Source organism: Onychomys torridus, unplaced genomic scaffold (genome assembly GCF_903995425.1).
Source record: "Onychomys torridus unplaced genomic scaffold, mOncTor1.1, whole genome shotgun sequence".
Classification (NCBI taxonomy): Eukaryota; Metazoa; Chordata; class Mammalia; order Rodentia; family Cricetidae; genus Onychomys; species Onychomys torridus.
Genome location: NW_023413344.1, coordinates 107,168 through 114,267, shown reverse-complemented (window position 1 = coordinate 114,267; position 7,100 = coordinate 107,168).

The following is a 7,100-nucleotide window of genomic DNA, read 5'->3' as shown; positions in this document are numbered from 1 at the left end:
TTAATTGCATAGTGAGTTCACAAGAATCTGGAGTTTCTCTAATTCATAACTGAGGAAAAGTTTTAAAACACTATGAAAAGTTTCACCATTTTTAACTTCATATTCTGCTTCATTTTGGTAAGGGATGATATATAGATGATACTCTCTCTGTATTAGGCATAGAGCCATAAAACTTACAATTTCTTTTTTTTTCTTTATTAAGAAATTTTATACTCACTCAACATACTATCCACAGATCTCCCCTCCTTGCCTCACCCACCACTCAGCCCTCTTTCCCAAGCCACCCTGCATCCGCACATGCCCTAAATCGAGGTCTCCCATGGGGAGTCAGCAAAGCCCAGCACATTGAGCCTAGGCAGGTCCAAGCTCCTTCCCACTGTACAAAGGCTGTGAAAGGCATTACACTGCAGGCACTGGATTCCCAGAAGCCTGCCCATAGACCAGGGACAGATCCTGATCTGCCTGCCTGGGTGCCTCCCATACAGTTCGAGCCAAACAACTGTCTTCCATATCCAGAGGGCCTAGTCCAGTCCCATGGGGGCTCCACAGCCACCATTCCACAGTTCATGGGCTTCCACTAGTATGGCTGGTCATCTCTGCATATCCTCCCATCATGATCTCGACATCCCTTGCCTTCAGAATCTCTCTGCTCCCTCATCAATTGGATTCCCAGAGCTCAGCCTGGTGTCTAGCTATAGATCTCTGCATCTGCTTCTATCAGTCACTAGACAAAGGCTCTATGATGACAGCTAGGTTATTTGCTAGTCTGGACACCAGAGTAGATGGGTCCAGGCACCCACAGGACCACTGCCAGCAGACCAAGGTGGGGATCATCCTTGTGGATTCCTGAGAGCCTCCCCAGAACACTGCCTCTTCCTATTCCCATGATGTCCTCATCTATCATTGTATCTTCCCCCCTGCCCTCCCACTCTGTCCCTGTCCCAGGATGACAATTTCCCTATGTTCTCATCCCCAACTCCTCGTCCTCTGCACACACAAACACACACCCAGTCCGCTCATGCAGATCTCATCCACCTCTTTGTAGGGTCATCCATGTGTCCCTCCTAGTGTCTTTTCCTGTTAGCTAGCCTCTCTGGAGTTGTGGGTTGCAGTATGGCCATCCCTTTCCTCACATCTAGTATCCACTTATGAGTAAGTACATACTATGTTTGTCTTTCTGAGTCTAGGCTACCTCACTCAAGATGATATATTCTAGGTCAATACATTTGCTTGCAGATTTCAGGATATCCTTGTTTTTAACTGCTGAGTAGTACTCCTGTGTATATATGCCACATTTTCTTTATCCATTCTTCAGTTGAGGAGAATCTAGGTTGTTTCCAGGTTCTGGCTATTACGAATAATGCTGCTATGAACATAGCTGAACATATGTATTTGTGGTAAGATTGAACATTCCTTGGGTATATGCCCAAGAGTGTTATAACTGGGTCTTGAGTAAGACTTATTCCCAATTTTCTAAGAAACCACCATACTTATTTCCAGAGTGGCCATACAAGTTTGCATTCCCACCAACAGTGGAGGAGTGTTCTCCTTGCTCCACATCATCTGCAACATAATCTGTCTTCAGTGTTTTTGATCGTAGCCATTCTGAAGGGTGTTAGGTGGTATCTCAGAGGCGTTTTGAATTGCATTTCCCAGATAATTAGGAATGTTGAACAATTCCTTAAATTTCTTTCAGCCATTTGAGGTTCTTCCATTGAGAATTCTCTAGTAAGCTCTGTAGCCCCCTTTTTAAATTTAATTGTTCAGTATTTTGATGTCTAGCTTTTTGAGTTCTTTATATGTTTTGAAGATCAGCCCTCTATCAGATATGGGGTTGGTGAAGATGTTTTCCCAACTTTTTATTTCTTTTCTACTTCCACTTCATATGGAAAAACAAAAGTCCATAATAGCAAAATAATCCTATAGAACAAAGGAACTTCCAGAGGCATCACTATTCCTGAATTCAAGCACTTCTATAGAGCCATAGTAATAAAAATAGCTTGGAATTGACATAAAAAACATGTGGACCAATGGAATAGAACTGAAGATGCTGACATTAACCCACACACCTATGAACACCAGATATTTGACAAATAATCCCAATATTACAATAGAAAAAATAAAGCATCTTCAACCAGTGATGCTGGTATAACTGGATGTCAGCATGTTGAAAATTATAAATAGACCCATATTTATCACCATGCACAAAACTCAAGTCAAATTGGATCAAAGACCTCAACACAAATCCAATTACACTGAACCTGATAGAAGACAAAGTAGGAAATAGCATGGAACACATGGCACATGAGACCACCTTCTAAATATAACACCAATAGCACAGATACAATGAGAACAACAATTAATAAATGGGACATCCTGAACCTGAGAAGCTTCTGTAAAACAAAGGACATTGTAAATGAGACAAAAATGACAGCCTAGAGAATGAGAAAAGCTCCTCACCAACCCAAAATCAGAAAGTGGGCTGATCTCCAAAATATACAAAGAACTCAAGAAGTTATATATCAAAATACCAAACAATCCAGTTTAAAAATGGGCTACAGATCTACACAGAGAATTCTCATCAAAAGAATATCAAATGGCCAAAAGATATTTAAAGAATAGCTCAACATCCTTAGTCATCAGAGAAATGCAAATCAAGTCACTCTGAAACACTATCTTACACCTGTTAGAATGGCTAAGATCCATAACACTGAAGACAACTTTGCTGGAGAGGATGTGGAGCAAGAGGAACACTCCTCCACTCTCGGTTTGAGTGCAAACTTATACAGTCACTTTGGAAATAAGTATGGCACTTCCTCAGAAAATTGGGAATCAGTCTACCTCAAGACCCAATGATACCACTCTGGGTCATACACCCAAGGGATGCTTAATTATACCACAAGAACACCTGCTCAGCTATGTTAATAGCAGTATTATTCATGATAGCCAAAACATGGAAATAACCTAGATGCCCCTCAACCAAAGAATTGATAAAGAAAATATGGTACATAAACACAATGGAGTACTACTCAGTTTTAAAAAAATAAACAAACAAAACAAAACAAAAACATCATGAAATTTGCAGGAAACTGGATGGAACTAGAAAATATCATCCTGAGTGAGGTAAACCAGACCAGAATGGCAAACTTGGTATGTACTCACTCATAAGTGGATATTAGATATAAAGCAAAGGATAATCAGAATACAACCCATAGAGAAACTAGGAAACAAGAAAGGATGGATGGATCAGTTTGTAAAGGGGAAACAGATGAGATCTCTATAAGTAAACTGGGACCAAGGGAAGGTATTAGAGGGGAGAGTATGGGGGATGAGAACATGAGTGAATTGTATGGTTGAGCTGAGGGAGGGATGGCCTGGGAGAGCAATGAAGGAGCTATCTTGATAGAGGGAGATGTTATGGTTTAAGAGAGAAACATGGTACTAGGGAAATTCCCAGCAATACCCAAGGATGACCCCAGATTAGACTTCTAGCAGTGGTGGAGATGGTGCCTGAAATGGCCTACCCCAGTAGTCTTATTAGTGAATGCCATAACTGTCATTATAGAACCTTCATCCAGTAATTGATAGCAGCAGATACAGAGATTCACAGCTCAGCACCAGGTTGAGCACCAGGAGTCCAGTTGAAGAGAGAGAAGAGGGATTCTATGAGTAAAGGGGGCTGCGGGGCTCATGATGGAGAAATCTATATAGACAACTGAACCAACCACATAGGAACTCATCAACATTAGACTGATGGCTGTGGAACCGCCATTGGACCAAACTAGGACCTTTTCATACAAGACACATTTGTGTAGCTTCCTCTGTTTAAGGGGCCCCTGGCAGAGGAATCAGGATCTATCCCTGGTGCATGAGCTGGCTTTCTAGAGCCCATTAACTATGGTGGGAAACCTTGCTCAGCCTTGATGCTGAGGTGAGAAGCTTGTTCCTGCCTCAACTAAATACACCAAGCTTTGCTGACTCCCCATGGGAGCACTTATTTTATTGGAGGAGGGGATGAGAGGTTGGTAGGTGCATGAAGAATAGGGATAGCAGAAGTAGGGATGAGAGGGGAATCTGTGTTTGGTATGTAAAAGTGACTAAAATAATTTCTTAAATGAAAAAAAAAGAAAAATTTATGTGACACCTGAATTCATTATTTTTGGGTTATTTAGGCTCATATTGTTACATAAGACATTGGATTATTCTCAACAGTTTTGTTCACCAAATTTATGAATAGTATACTACCATTGAATAACCACTGAATTTGCAAGTATAGCTGTGAGCAACAGTTTATTTTTTCTTATTAGTAATTATTGCTTATATATAAACATGTGTGCTTTAAAGTTCTATAAATTATTTTTGGTATGTTCATATACATTAAAATTTTAAGAGGTCTTCATTTATGGTTTAATAGAGTTAATCTTTATTTACTGGGATTGAAATTTTAGAAGAATGTATGAATATGTTATAAAATAAAATCATACATCATATCACTCAAATAAGCTCATATTTCTCATGTTTCTAACTTTCTACCCAGTATTATTTTTGTCCTCTTATACACATGTTCAGATATATTACAGGCAAAAAATATTTGCTACACAAGTTTGCATCCTTTCCTTGCAAGGTAGCATATTTAATTTAGTAAGGAGCAACCCAAGTCAGTGCAAAAGCTTTCCTCTCCTGCCAAGGGTTCCTTCAGCTGTGGACCACCATGTTCTGCACTAATTCATCCTAACAATAGATTTTGAGGGAACCTAATATGGCAGTCTTCACTGAGTTAAGTCTGTTAACACAAAAAAGAAAACCTACCACGACTATTTAAAGTGAGAATACATAGAATAGACTTGATACTGAGACATGATGGTCATACAGTTAGTGTCATTGGTTTAACTTCATTTTTGTGACTCTATTATAATTGGTGTCCTCTCAGTGATGATAAGAAATGTTCTGCCAGCTTAAATATGGGGATTTTATTCCTCACTCAGTCATTGACATCATAGGAACTTCCTCCCTCTTCAGTCTGTATATTTCCCTCTTCTCATCGGACATCACTTGAGACCCATATATTTGATTCTCCATCAACTAGTTCTGGCCAGCCTCCAAGATTTATCAAGTAATGGTATATATGTGATGATAATTTATTTGTGCACCAATAAAGCTTACCTGGAGATCAGAGGAAAAAGCCAGCCACTATTTTAAACATATAAGTCAATAACGGTACCATACACCTTTAATCCTAGCATTCGGGAGGCAGAAATTCATCAGGAACTCTATGAGTTCAAGGTCACACTGGAACCACAGCCAGTTGTGGTGGCACATGCCTTTAATTCCCAGCACTAATTCAACATGGGGGTATGGAGGTATGTACAGACAGACAGGAAGTGATAGAGCTGGGAGGAAAGAGGAAGTGATGCAGCTAGGTAGAGAGAGGAAGTGAGATGAGAGAGCACAGAAAGGATATAGGCGTGAGTATACAGGAAGCAGCTCTTCCTTTCATTGAGGATTTCCTAGTTGTAAGAACATGGCTGGCTCTTTCTGCTTCTCTAATCTCTCAGTTTATACTGAAATGTCTGGCTCTAGGTTTTTTATTAATAAGAACTTTTAAGATTCATCTTACATATTCAAAAGAGAATAATAACATTGAGATGGAAATTTTTTCTGAATGATACAAGTTGCAAACTTGTCTTCTATTTTTATTGAGTTAGCACTGGGTCTTTTAGCACTGTTTGTCTCTTTGATGGCTTCCAGATGACTAAGCTCAACCTCAAGATGTCAGGTGGAAGAACCTGGATTCAGTCACTAGAGTTGATATTATACTGCTGTCTAGTCACCTGATTTCTATATCTCCTGATGAATTCAATTCTTCCATTTGTAGTGAAAGGTCCATTGAATGACAAAAAATTCAGTTTATAAAATGATAGTGTGAATTGCTCTTGACAATGCCTGATACATGCACCAGAGTATATACTATTTTATACTTTCCTTTCAAATGATGAATATGATTCTGATAGTCTGTGATCATGTATTGTGACCATTGTTCTTCAGAGACACAAGCAAGTTGTATAGCAAATTCAAAGGTACAGCCCCTCCTCTATTGGTTCTCCTAAAAATAGAGACACATGTAGCTCCCTGATCCTCATGACTTTCATTACTGCTATCTATTCAGTCTACATTTGTTTGACCATTTGGATGATTCTTGAAGAATAATGTGAGCAGTGTGTTGTGAGCAGCTCTGTACTTCTGGCATCTTGTTTTCCTGCATTCAGCCCATATGTGATCATTCTTATTGATATTTGAGTCTTCCAGATCTCTTTTGCTCTCAGGCCAAGGAATAAAGCTTTTTCCTAATTCACATGCTGTGCTGATAGTCTGTTGCAATCAAGGTATTTGAATTGAATATTACTATCAACATCAATCATTATTTTGTCACCTATAATCCAACAATATGTATTTACCAGGAAACAACAGTAGCTATTTCTCTAATATTGTGTTTGTCATGAGTAATGTAAAAAATTTTGTACATAAGTAATCAAATAGTCACTAAGGTAACATTGAGGACATTTTTAACTTTGGACAAAATTATTTTCATTTTAATATTGCAGTACAGTAAATTTCTGAATATGAAGCATAGATGTTAATTTTTTACAGACCTTATGAAATACTCAGAATATTTTCATTATTTGCCTCTGTTTTCATTTCTAATATATCCTCAATAGTTAAAATTATTTGAGGCATCCCCACAATATGCTTTCTGCCTTTCTTTCTCCATACATAGAACATATATTCCCAAGTACAAATGCACCCATGTCTGTATCTGATGATGTTTCATTTCATAAACTCCTTTCAAGATTGGGGCAACAGATTTGTGCTTACAAATCCATCAATCCCTAAAGAATGTACATACACCACACCTATCCAGATATAGCAAATGACTGCCATCCCCATGTTACAAATTTTTGGCCAACCTTGGTCTCCTACTAAGTTAGAAACCATAAACACCCAACACCAACTCCTCTATTGAGAAAAAATAAATCCTGACAGCTCCTCCAAATTCCTGAGGAAATGCCATGAGAATTTTATATCACTATTGCAGGCCTTCT